This window comes from Silurus meridionalis, chromosome 28 (genome assembly GCF_014805685.1).
Source record: "Silurus meridionalis isolate SWU-2019-XX chromosome 28, ASM1480568v1, whole genome shotgun sequence".
Taxonomy (NCBI): Eukaryota; Metazoa; Chordata; class Actinopteri; order Siluriformes; family Siluridae; genus Silurus; species Silurus meridionalis.
This window is the reverse complement of record NC_060911.1, coordinates 7,043,712-7,058,119: the sequence shown is the minus strand read 5'-3', so window position 1 is coordinate 7,058,119 and position 14,408 is coordinate 7,043,712. Positions and strand designations below refer to the sequence as shown.

The 14,408-nt window shown below is 37.6% G+C and overlaps 1 protein-coding gene across 1 annotated transcript in view; it reads right to left on the bottom strand.

Moving 5' to 3' along the window:
• LOC124381478 (RAS guanyl-releasing protein 2-like) overlaps positions 1-7,936 on the bottom strand; it is a 41,916-nt gene extending 33,980 nt beyond the window's left edge. Inside the window, exon 1 of the mRNA XM_046843169.1 lies at positions 7,735-7,936. The gene's annotated coding sequence lies outside the window, so the exon portion shown is untranslated. The remainder of the gene's footprint in view (positions 1-7,734) is intronic.
• Between the last annotated feature and the right edge of the window lie 6,472 nt (positions 7,937-14,408).

Below are 14,408 nucleotides of genomic sequence, written 5' to 3'. Positions count from 1 at the left end.
ACTGTTCTTGTGTGTGTGTGTGTGTGTGTGTGTGTGTGTCCGGAGATTAGTGCAGCAGCATGTATTAAAACCTTCTCCACATGTGAGCTTCCTGTTTCAGACTGATCTGGACGCCTGAACATTTCTGCTTTTTGATAGGAGCTATTTTAGTCGTACAGTGCGTGTGTGTGTGTGTGTGTGTGTGTGTGTGTGTGTGTGTGTGTGTGTGTGTGTGTGTGTGCGTGTGTTTGTGTGTGGGCGCTCTGGGCCTTCCTACGCCTCCCTCGCTGCAGTATCTCATGGATGCAGAGGAGCTGGCTTTCCCAGATTACACCCATATCCAGAAAAGGGGGCTGACTCAGCATGCAGTTCGATACAGATGTTTTAGTGCATGCCTGTGTGTATAAGAGTGGATCTGTCCTCACACCACTGGATAACTTCACAGCCGCAATCAACAACAAAAAAAAGGTGTGGTTTGCCGAATTTTCCTGACAGGGCAAAAATGTGTGAAGTGTGAAGTTTGCTAGCTTGGGGCTTAGTTCTTTCTATTCATTTTTGCTTCCTGTTCTACATCCTGAAACTTGCAGATTTGAGGGCACAACAAACACCGGATGTTGAGAGTGTGCATGAATACATGTGAAACGAGTAGGAGACTTGAAACTTTGATTCATTCGTCAACAATATCACAATTTCATCGAACAATACCCAGAAAGAGGGCTACAAGAAAATGTCTTTAGCTTTTAGTGCATCTTTGTGAACAAGAGGGAAACAAAGACAAGAAACATACAGTAAAAAGACAGTGTGCTGGAGGAAGGCCAACAATCTTCACAAAGCAAAAATTGTATGACAGAATGATAGAGCAGGAGAGAGAGAGAGAGAGAGAGAGAGAGAGAGAGAGAGAGAGAGAGAGAGAGATAGACTAGCAGATTGCAAAACACGCTGGGAAAAATGCCTCTTTGTCTGTTATGTTATGTTATGTTTAAACACTTTCACTTCCTATGAACCAGCCAATCATTAAACCAGAAATGCAAATGTCATTTCTTTTCCCTGTATTTCAGAAGGACACGGCCATCACTAGCATGGCTGACAAGGTTTCATACAAAATGAAATGAAAGAGGTGCAAATTTTGTAGTTTTTTTGTAGTTACAAGGATAAAAATTATGTATTTTTTTCTTTAAGAATGACATAATTTGTATCAGTAGTAAGTTGCAAAGACAAAAAAACTGCTCATTGTTTTCTGTTATTTGGACTCAACTTCACAGCACGTCCAAAAAAATAAATGTTTCACATCTGAAACACCCCACCAGCTATAAAACAGCAGGACATCATCCTGAAACACATTTACCATGCTCAGCGGTGGATCTGACCATTTCCTGTTTACTAGCCCATTCAACATAGGTTAGAGTTTAACTCCCGGCTTCCTGTGTTTTGACTGTGATGGTGCCAAAGATAAAGCCACATCTCCAATCAGAGGATCAGGAAGGATGGAATCCTAAACATAGCCCAGGACAAGATTTGCATGTTCAGCCAGATCTCATGTGCATGTGTGTTTCACTGTAGTATATTAAAGGTGATCTGACCGGATTTATTTACAAGGATGCTTTAAAAGCCATGGAATGTCGGGCATGTTTTTTTGCGGTTTTGCAAGATTTGACAGAATCCTGCCGCGTGCACGTGTTTGCCGAGCCTGGAATTCTTCCCGAAATGATTCAGTTAGTTGTTGAAGCATACTCTTATCTATAATCACTTCCCTGAATCATCAGCATCACTTTTCAGAAAACGACAGACAAGCAGTAGCTAATCAGCACAAGCTTTCTGAAGACATCAGGTTTGCAGATTGTCAATGCGGTCACATTAAAAGTGACATCACTACTCATATGCCTTGACTGCACCTTTTTTTAAATTTCCCAAGTGGAATCTCATCATCATCTTTTTTTTAATAAGAACTAAGCCCTGCTTATTTATACCTAGCGTCTCATTAACACTGAGGTCGTGAAAGGAATTCCCCCATGCTGATCAGGGAGACCCTGACCTTTCAGAACAGTGCCATTGTTTTTCTGTTTACAGTACAATCAGTTGGGATGCAGACATCATGGTGAATTGCATCATTTTGACCACCTAATAAACTGATGCATAATTTATAGCAGCAGTTCTAGGAGGAAAAGATGCAATAGGAGACACTTGACACAAATTCAATAAAACATGGAATGCTGACATAAATACGCCCCATGCATATCAAATAAGTCATGCAATAAAGTACATTTTGAAAATGAAAATGTGTATAAAATCATAAAAAGATGAATAGATGTTAAAAGAAAAAATAATAACCACAAAATAAAATAATGAGAAAATCATGTGACGGTATTTTTTGGACTATGAGCCGATACTTTTTTCCTACGCTCTGAACCCCGCGGCTTAAACAACGAAGCGGCAAATTTATGGATTTTTACTGGGTTTTTCCCGGTTTCACAAACTTCAAGCCAAAAAACTGAGCGACATAACATTAGACCAATGAAATTTCCGAACGGAAACAAAAAAATGCACTTCACCTGTGTTCTGAGCTGCACGGCATCGGGAGAAAAGCTGTTGGTTGTTGGTTTTTAAACGCACGACGATGCCAAAAGATAAACTCCCGAGAGAAATAGTTGTGAAAGGAAGGAGAAAGACAGTGAACAATGACTTACTTGGTCGGCTACTGTTTAGATACAAGCCGTTGTAACACGTTGAGTCAGGTTGAAGGGAGAGCTCACTAACTCCAGTTGCAACAGAAATCATATGAGCACAGACAGGTTTCCAAAACGCGTGCTTTTTTATTTTTCTTGGCAACAGCGTTACGGGTTAGTCAAAAAAACTTAGAACTGAGCATCAGAAAATAATAAGGACATATTCCTCGTCTTGCACACACGCAGTAATAGCGGAAAAAATGCAGTGGCATGCTATTCCCAAAATACCGCTATGCTCCTAAAGGAAGCGCAACATATTTCACCCGTTACACCGTGTGTAACGTGTCTTTCGTTAAAGCCTGTGTAAAGTTCATTAGTGTAGACAGGTGTGGTTTATACACAGGTGCGGCTTATTTATGTTAAAAATAAAAATATTTCTAAAATTCAGTGGCTTATATATGGGTGCGCTTTATAGTCCGGAAATTACGGTAGATGGCATTTTTTTGCCATATAAAATAAAACAAAAATACATTTAAATGTTGAGTAAAGCATGATGCATACAAAGGTTTTGGCACCCCAATCAATCATGTACAATGTATTGCTTCATGCTGAATAGAAACCTTTTAGATAAAAGTTCAGACCTTCTTCCAGTGCCAGGTGAAAGAGCAACATTTCGTTGTCAGCTTGATAACATCATGTGCTTTTTTTTTGCTCGCCTGCAATGCTCTGTTTGTGATTCCCTAACACAACTGCTTAGTCACACACTGACTGCATTCATTTACCAAGCACCAAAAAGGGCAATAATATCTTTGCCAGCTAAATCTACCCCTATAGCTAAAAACACAAGGCTTATTAGTAAAGAAGAAGAATTTTCTGTGTTATAATCGCTTTTGAGGTCAGCAGAGTGAGTTTACAAGTGGCCTGCAGGTGTGTGTTTTTGTGTTATCCAGATAGCTGTGATAAGTTGCCTCAGACAGTTGGGTAAATGCTTCTCTGTTAGGATGCCTCAGGCTCTATTTTAGGTCATCGGGGAAATCTGTGGTGTCCCTTTGGTTGTACTACTTTCAAGTACTGTTACATTGGATGAATCTTATCTGGAGTATGACGCATGATGCCTTCAAAAGTTCTTGCCAATTTGAACAATTACTGTTACATGATTAGAAAAAGGTGGCTACTCCACAAATATATAATTGTACTAAATAACAAATGAGTAACAAATAGATTACAAGTTTAATAAAACTTAAAGGATAGATTAACGCTACCATGAGCCTGCAGAACAAATTCAATGTGGCTTGGTTTTGACTTTTGTCTGATTAATATACCTGAAGAATGAAAACCATTAAGAAAATCTTCCATGTGCTCAATCAATGAGATCTGGTGAGATGAGAACCATAGCATACGGTATAATTACCTTTCTCATCAAAACCATTCACAAAGACTTCATGCCATGTAGATAGGGTAAAGCTGCTCAGGATATACTCTGACCAGTATAGAAATAATTCACCAGAGTTTAAAGGTATGTCACCCTCCTAGAAGGTTCAGTCTTGTTTTCCATCAGTAACAAACCAATTGACTACAAGAACACTCATTAGACTACATCTTTAGTCTTTCAAAGACTAACTAAAATACATGTTCTGCAACCACAGTCAATCTGCCCAATGAAGCTTGTGGTAATTTCTTTAATTTGTCAGCAGACTACACTGTCTGTCTCTGTGTGTGACTCGCTACATAACAGGTTTCTTGGATTTATTTTTTTTTTCTTTTCTACTTCAGCCTCCCTCTTGAACAAATGCTCAGTTTGCTGAAAATGGGTGAGTCATTGAAATTAACTGAGAAACAAGATTCCACAAGTGCTGGAGAATAGTTTTCATGTGTCTCACACTGAACTGTAAGTAAAGCTAAGAAGCAAGCAAAGATTTTTCTAGAACCCTACCCGAGAGGGAACAATGTGCCAGTGATTTGATCCATGACAGAACATTAAGCAAATTGATTAGTTTCTGAAAGGGGTTGATGCTCAGCTATGAGGTAGAATATGAACTTTATTGTTCCAAAGATATGAAAAGGTCCAGTGTCGCTACCACCCTTGAATCTGGTGCCAAGTTCCATTAGAGTCTAACAAACAAAGCTAAATGATGTATAACTGATCTTTTGGTGTAAAACTGTTCAATATGGGAAAGACACTGTTGCGCTGTCAAAGATTTTTACAACAAAACAGATCATGTGACTCCAGAAATTTTTAGCAGTTGCTGAAAAACCTCGAAATTTGTTCTGGTGGAAACAGTTGGCATTAAGTTTCTTGCCATTTGTACATGTACACTGGAATTCTTGTGCTTTAGTCACAAAAAGGTTTACCCACATTTATATGAAATAGAATACACAAATAGACTTTCTAATTTTTATAAATATAAATATATAAATAAATTTTTTTAATAAAAATGTTATTTATATATATATATATATATATATATATATATATATATATATATATATATATATATGTATATATATATATATATAAATTATATATAGACATAATGGAAAGAAGTTATGTTCATATGTAAATTGAGTCAATCTTAAAACTTCACACAATCTTAATTTAAGTCCCTAAAGTTTAAGAGAACATGCCTACACACAATGCATCGTGAATATCAATCAGACAAAAGCAGGACAAAGTTCTGACAAAGTATCATCTATCAGGGTTTGGTTGCATCCACAACAACATTAAATTTATTATTATATAGCACTACTGTGACTCTGGCAAGAGAAAGCCCTCCACCTTAAATCAATAACTAGGCGTTTATGGATTTGTGTAGCATTACACTGCCTGCACAAATTTATGTGGACACCCCCGTTATTAATGTTTCGCTAATTCAGCCACACTAACTGATGCAAACAAACTTTGCGTAAAGTAAAAGTAACATTTCTGTACAGCTAGAGTTCCCTTGGTGAATATGAAGTGCTATTATTTTGAAGTGAGCTCAACCCCAAAGCCCTAGACCATGTTCATATATAACTTCAAGTGCTTAGCACATGAAAGCACACAGCACTCAAAAATTGCTTCTGCTTTGTTCTAATGCTCACAACTGAGTTCCCAACTGTCTCTGGAAGCAAAGGCAGCACAAAAACTTTGTTACATAGGGTTTTTTTTATTTTTATTGCCAGCACTTAAATCTCTATGCACAATACTACTAGCTGCAGAGGTGTAAACACATTGCCAATAGACTCTGGAGTGACTCATGCTTCACTACTGGCTTTAAAGAACAAATCTGGGATTTTTTGGATCCCAAATGAGCACCTCCCTGAATGCATAGAGCCAACCATATAGTTAGGTAGACAAGGAATAAAGGTTTGGACTGGCATTCTTGGTTTTGGTTGACTAATCAGTCAGGTGAACTGCATGCTTCAATTTAGTTGGAGGAAGGCCTACCAAAAGCCACTGTGAAAAACGAGGTCCATAAAGACTTTGTAAGTCTGGGTTAATGTTGAAGAACCTGTGTGGTCTAAATGCAAAGCCCTGACTTCAACTTCAATAAACACCTTTGCGATCAATTGTAATGCCAACTAATGGCAGGCTCACACTGTGCGATTTGTATAGTCCTTTGCGATTGTTGCTTGTCAGACTGTACAAACATGATCCCTATATCACACTGTAGGATTTCAGTTGTCATGATGTCAAACTGTACAACAATCAACATCATCGATCCGTGATCTGTTCAGACCTGCGTTCTACCGCTAATGGTAGCCAGCAGCAAACTATCTGTAGCATTAATTTGGTTTATGACATGCCTTGATATTAAAAATGTCATATAAAGACTCTTTCTTGCTCCATAACTCAATAAGTTTCTATTCTTGCTGCACAGTATTGGTATCACGACTTCTTGTATGAAAACAGTACCTGACCTAACTACGCAATTCCACCTTTACATGTTCTAAAACCTTGTCCAAGCCTTACCAAAAGACTAGAGGCTATTAGAGTGAGCCGACTCCCATAGTTTTTGAATGGGTTGCTCAGGTGTTCATATACTTTTTGCTATATAGCAGATGGTACGCCAATAAAAAAAATAAAAAATGAAACGTTGGACACTCCAATGTGCAAATGTTTGCATCCCTATAAGTCAGCACTTTTACCACAGCTATAAATAACCACAAAGACAAACGTATGCCGTTACATTTAATTTGGCTGAAATTCTCAAGCAGAACTGTGAAGGCTTGAGGAAGCATGACAAGGAGAACTCACCCCGCTCTCTGGAGGAAGTGAGAGACTCCAGATGCTCTAAAATGAGATCAGGACAATCAATGCACAACAGAACAAGTCACTCTTGACCCTCTCGTCCCATGCACTGAAACTCTACACTGCAGTTCCTCTCAATTCAGACCCTGTCCTTCATCCTGACTCCACAGAGGACAAGTGTGGAAGAACACAACACAGCTGCTTGGGTCTATTGGGTCTAAGTGCCAAGATGAAAGATGTCCAAGACTCAACTGCTCCAGGGTGATTTTCTTTTTCTTTTTTGAGATACAGATGGTCCACAGTTCAGTATCACATTTGTGTCTGTGTTTTTGATTTATTATTTGTTTGTATCATGCAAGCAGATGGCAGATGTGCAACCAGTGGCTAGTGGCTTTGGCTGCAAATTGACAGAAAAATACAAAGAGCCCTTAGCTAAAAAAAAAAAAAAAAAAAAAAAAAAAAAAAAATATATATATATATATATATATATATATATATATATATATATATATCACTAAACAAGTTTCATCATGAAGTGTGAATGCAAGTCTGGTTATGACTCATGAATAAACAATTTTTTTTCCACAACTCAAATGAGCACTAGTTCAGAGCATTTCCTGAGTTAATTTACAATTTACAGTATTCAGCACTGGAAATTTTGATTGTGCACAAATGCTGCATCGTGATGCCATTAAAAACCATGCACCATGTGCAACATCTGGCAAGTTGCATCGCCAGATGCGCCAACCCTCACCTACAGGATTTCTGTAGCACACAACACACATGATGAAAGGCATTTCATGCATTCATAAAAAGCCGTGCAATTAATGCAAATGCATGCACGTAAGCGCTCGCTCTTACCTCCAAAGTTTGGACAAGCCAGTTACAATCTTTTGCACTGAAAAACTCCGGAGATCACGGCGGTATAAACAGAAACTGCAAGCTTTCTCAGTGCTTCTGTTTAGATTAAACGTTCGCTTCTCGTGAACTGTCAAACCGCGTCCCTCACTCCACCACTCTACTCGCTGCCTGTTGCTGCTGCGGGTTTTTGAAGCTGCGCCTGCGTTTGTCCTCCGCAGTGCTGTTGCACTTTTCATCTCCGCCTGCAGGGGTCGCCAAAAAACACGTTAACGGTTGCCAGATTTGGCGGCTCATTTGGAAAAGAAAAAAAGGCAAACAAAAGGCATTAATGGATATGATAACTACTACATTCCTTTGCAAAAAATATATAAATAGGCCAAGCTTAAAATGGCAATTATTTTTGCAAATGTAATTAACTTAAGCAGAATACTAACCGGAATTAAGCCACAAATGCACTTCTGAGACACACCCTTTGCATGTTTAATCTTGCTCCACTGACTGTATGTCAAAAGGATGAAATCCGATTGGTCTGGACGATCCTGATTAATTTTCAATAACGGCAGATCTGACAATATTATTCCAGTTGTAATTGAATCATCTGATATTGATGTGATAACATCTAATCATTGAGATTGTTACTACTCTGATAGGAGGCATTTATTGAAGCAGTCTTCATTTTAAAAGCGTTTTCAACATACGTTATGACATGTTCAAAGTTTAACATACGTTATGCAATGGGTATGCATCATAGGATGTAAGTGTTTATTTTCTTATAACTGCGTGATCTGCCATATTCTACTCTTTGTATCCTGAAGAGATAAGTGGGTTCTGATTGCTCAGAAGGTGATGGTGAATTTTATACAACAGCCGTTCTGACAATAATTTCAGCTCTATTTTAAATTATTTCAAATGCCAATATATTTACAGATAAGAAAAAAAATGCATGTGGTTTCTGGGTTCTGGGAAAAGAATAAAAAAGTGACAAAATCAGCAACACATCAAACATTTTTTTTCTCATAACCCTCTTTTTAGCCATAAGAGTAATAACATATCTGTCAAGAGGAAAGTGAAATGGAGTCAACCTAGAGAATATTTATCATCAGGAGATTGCAAGTTCAAATTACATTAATGTCTAAGGCTGGTAGCCAAGAAGGGTGGAATTACTCTCTCTTTCTCTCTGGAGTGATACTAGACAATTGTGGGTGTCTGTGAACATAGAGAGAAATACTGCGGGGGTGGGGAGTGGCAAATATTCTCACTATTCTCACTATGCTCACTATGTGTTCTGTTGCCTTGTGATAAGTATGTTATAAGTACAGTAGCAGTTAGATGCAGATGTCCGTGAATCTGGCATCCCTGCAGTCTTTTGATTCCATAAACAACCAAGCAGACATCTTACTTACAGACACACACACACACACACACACACACACACACACGCACACAAACAAAACGAAAAAAAAACATGTGGGAATGTTTAAGATTAGCTTTGAAAGGCAGAGGAAAGAGGAATTTTTCACATGCCTTTTTTTCTATATTTGTGCCTGTCTGCAGCATGGGTATAAATAATAGTTTGAATTTGTACAGTTTTGGACACATCGATTCAATTAAATTCAATTTCATTTATGTAGCCTCTTTATAACATTGAATTTGGACACTTATTTCATTCATTTTTAATCTTTTCCTCACTTCTGAATGTGTTGAAAAGACTGAGAATGAACCTCAATACTTTGATCTTTAAGACTATAACAGTTATTAACTGTTCAGTAAATGAGACTTGAGTGTGTACTATTCTTAGCAGTTGTTGTCTTCAGACTATCCATGTGAGTTCCTCCTCTACATGCTAGTTCTTATAAGGTTTCAAGCTAGTCACAGTGATCTGGTTATTTTTTGTTTGTTTGTTGATTTGAATGGGGGTTTGATCAGGTTGGTTGTTGCCCAACAGGCTAGTTTCACAACAGAACCTAGTTTCTTGGTGGTCAGGAAGTCTATAGCTAGAATGCCAACTAATCCCTGCTATGCTTGGTGGCATATTAACTAACCAATTATACTAGCCTAACATCAGAATCAGAACCAGAAATAGCTTTATTACCAAGTATGTTTCCACACAAAAGGAATTTGACTTGGTGACAGGAGCTTCCAGTGCAGGAGAAAGTACAGACATAATATTACAAAATATAAGTAAAACAGACAATTGAATAATGCACCATATACAGAAGAAGGCATGTTGTTTAAATGAATGTACAGATGTTATTTACAAGTGTGCTTTTTACAAACGTTGGATCCTATGCATAAAAATGTATCAGTTATGATGGACAATGTGTAGTTATTAATATTTTAATTATTCATACTGAGTATAGCCTGCGGGAAAAGACTGCTCTGTGCCTGGCTGTTCTGGTGAATGAAGCTCTGTAGCGCCGACCAGAAGGCAACAGTTTGAAGGGAGAGTGGGCTGGGTGTGTGAGGTCCAAAGTGATTTTCTTAGCCCTTTTCTCCACTCTAGAGGAGTGAAGATATTGGAGGTTTGGCAGTGGAGCACCATTAATCCTCTCAGCAGTCCTGACCGTCCGCTGTAGCCTCTTAATGTCTGATTTGGTAGCTTAACCAAACTTGACAGTTGTGGATGTACACAGAATAGATTTAAAGGTGGCTGAATAGAACTGTTTCAGGAGCTCCTGTACCAGGTTGAATTCCCTTAGTTTGTGAAGGAAGTACAACCTCTGCTGGGCCTTTTTAGCAATGGAGTCAACATCAAATAGATCAGGCAGGGAGAGTAGCAAAACTAGTCTAAATCATTTGTTTTCCCAAAAGGAATATTTTGTACTGTGAGGTCGTTTTTTTCTTTTTCTTTTTACACTTTTGATGTTCAAATAAAACAACTACCCGATAATAATGTATAGAACTTTGTGGAAGTTGAATGTGCTCCTCTACTTAACCACTAGATGCCGCCAGAAATACGTGTTAAAAATGTGATTCATTATCTGATGTTTAATTAAAGACAAATATTAATTTTTTAATATTAGATATGCTATTCAATAATTAACATTGCTTAGTATCACATAAGGATCTGCCTCTTTTGTACTATTTATTTTATAATGCATGTTTTAGCATTTTTGCCCTGCTGGTTTAAGTATTATGCATATAAGTTTATTATTATACTGTATTATATATGCTGTAAATTATATACATTATTCCATCTCTTCACACATATTCCTGACCACAGGATATCACACCTTTATATCACAGAATAAAAATGAGAGCCAAGGAAACAAAGACCAGTTATTTTCCATCACTTTACCTTCCACCAAAGATTTAATGTATAAGATTTTCTCGGTTACTACGGCAACATGTGCTTTTTAGGTGCTTTATGGGCTTCCAATCACTTGTCTTGCAGAATAGTCTGAATTTGTGAATAGATGGTTTATTCAGTTAAATTGTTCTATAGAATATACAATGTCTCTAATACTTTGACTGATGCATAATGTTACATTAATATACTGAGTCACAAGAACATGTAAGCCATTACTGAATGTGTTATGCTTTAGAGAACCCATTAAGGTTAACCTTCATGGGAACTTTTAAGGTAGACCACACCATCTTTGCCAATTCAGCCGGTCGAAAATATGTTATACTCCCAATTACATTTTCGTTAATCCATTTTTAATTTTAGATTTTTTTTCTTTCTAATTAATCTACACAGAATTATAGAAATGCCTGTAAAAAATTTGTAATAAAAAACTGAAATATCACGTCATTTGTAACAACACTTGAAAATTAGCACAAGTGCTTCCCAATCGATCATTGCTGATGATGATTTAATGATTAGACATGATTTAGAGAGGCACACGCCTTTCTATAGAAGGTCTCACATCTGAAAATGCGTATCAGAGCAAAAACCAAACCATGCGGTTAAAGGAACTGCCTGCAGAGTTCAGAAACAGGATTGTTGCAAGACACAGATCTGGGGGAAGGTACAATATAAATGCTGCTGTATTGAAGATTCCCAAAAGCACATAATTCTCCATAATTCTCAAATGGAGACATGTCACACCTAGGACTCTTCCAAGAGCTGGTTGCTTGGCCAAACTGAGCAAGAGAGGTAACTCTGAGTTCCAGAAGGACAGCCATCACTGCAGCCCTCTACCAAACTGGGCTATACAGAAGCCTCTCTTCAGTGCAAAACCCTATGGAAGCCTTCTGAAGGACTGTGTGAAACAAGATTAAACTGTTTGGACTCCATTCTAAATGTTATGTCTGGAAGAAACCAGGAACCACTTATCACCTGAGCCCTGACTTGAACCTTATTGAACATTTCTGGAGAGACCTGAAAGTGGCTGTCCATCAATGGTCCCCATCCAATCTGGTCCAGCTTGAGAGGAATTGCCATTAAGAATGGCAGAAAATCACTTGATCCATGTGTGCAATGCTTGCTGGGTCATTCGTAAAAAGGCTGTAATTGCCGCCAAAGGTGGTTCAAATACTTATGCACATGTGATACTTCAGGTGTGGTTTTTAATTTAAAAGAGTTTACAGACATTAGAATTCTGTATGCACTTTTTTATTATGGGGTACGGAGTGTAGTGTAGTGGTTGTTTTTTTTTTTTTTTGAGTGACTGCAGAAGCAGGCAGTATCATTGAAAAAATGCTTTCTGAATGCACATACATTGACCAGGCATAACATTATGACCACCTGCCTAATATTGTGTTGGTCCCCCTTTCACTGCAAAAATACAGTCCTGTCCTGTCCTGTCGAGCATCAACAGCATTATCTTCTTCAGTAATCTGAGCTACAGGAGCTCGTCTGTTGGATCCAACGACACGGACCAGCTTTCGCTCCCCACGTGCATCAATTAGCCTCCGCCGCCCGTGACCCTGTCACCGGTTCCCCACTTTTACCACTGGATACTGACCACTGCAGACCAGAAACATCCCACAAGAGCTGCAGTTTTGCAGATGCTCTGACCCAGTCGTCTAGACATCACAAATTCACTCAAATGCTTACGCTCGCCAAGTTTTTCTGCTTCTAACACGTCAACTTTAAGGACAAAATGTTCACTTGCTGCCTAATAAAAAATCCACCCAATAACAGGTGCCATGATGAAGAGATAATCAGTGTTATTCACTTCACCTGTCATAATGTTATAATGTCATAAGGTTATGCCTGTTCAGTGTATACAATACTGTGCAAAAGTTTAGTTTAGTTACAATTTTAGTTTATTTCTATCAATTAACAAAATGGATTGTAAATGAACTGAAGCATAAATTCTTCTCAGGAGACTTACACTTCAAAGTGCAGTATTTGAAGGAACTCAGAAGGTACCTTGTTCCAAAAATCCTGGAGGAATAACCATAATCTGTGGATGTAGGCTGCCTTTAATCCTTTTGTCTCTTCATGTAATCCCAGACAAACTTGATGGCACTGAGATCAGAACTCTTTGGGGGCCAAAACTCCTTGTTCTTTTTTACTCAATAGATAGTTACTGCTGCCTGCAAACACACATTAACAGCTTGTTTTTGCAAAAGACAAATATTTTGACTCATCAGTCGAGAGTATCTGCTGCCATTTTTCTGCACCCAAGTTCCTATGTTTTTGTGCATAGTTGAGTCACTAAGTTTTGTTTCCATACAGGCAGTATGAATTTTTGGCTGCAATTCTTCTATTAAGACCATTTGATCAGACTTCTCTGGATAGTAGATAGGTATAACTGGTCCCACTGGCATCTACCAGTTCTTTGCTGATGGCACTGCTGGACATTGAAGAAAAGTAAAATAAATGAAAATATTCTGTATATCTGGATCATTACTTAATTTATCCTTGGTTCAGTAGACACCTTTTAAAATACCCTTACAACATAAATATAAAAATACATATAAAAGATACAAAATCAAATCCTTCAATGCAACACATTTATTCTTGACATCCTTTCTTTACTCAGAAAATAATAATAAACTCATCAAAAAAGAAAAATTTTAATCATAAAATTTAGTTTTAGTCTCAAATTAAGCACCAAAATCTTCCATGATGCTCACATCCGGCAAGTAAAACTGTCCGTGTGGAAACATAGCAAACGTTCCGTCTGGTGTCCTGATGATTTACGTAATATAAAACACCATAATTACTTTAAAACATTTACAAGAATATTTTGTCTTTATGCTCTATGTTGAGTTTGGTTTCACTTATAATAAACACACATTTGCATAAAGCATCCATATCATGTTTATGATGTGTGAGGCACAACATATGTAGAGAAATATGAGATACATAAATTTATTATATGATACATTTTACGCATGCCTAAGTGCTTATGTCACACAAATTAGGAGGCACTTTAAAAATGGTGACAAAATAATCAAGATATTTAATTTATTTATTTACATATTAAAGCCCTGGTGGTCATTAACTTATTCACATATACAGGTGTTATTTATAATGTCCGCTAGATGGCGGCTTTGTTCATTCAAAACTAAAATTAACGCAAGCGAAGTAAACGCTTGATTTCATCGTCTTCTCCTGTAGGGGTCGCCACAGTCTCCATTTCCTTCTGTCCTCTATATTGTTAATGGGAAGATCGGATAATTTTAGTGACTTGCTTCTTTAAATCTCGTTCATCAAAATTAACGTTTTTTAGTTAATTTCCTTTGAAACGCTCTTTGATCAGACGTGACCAAAGAAC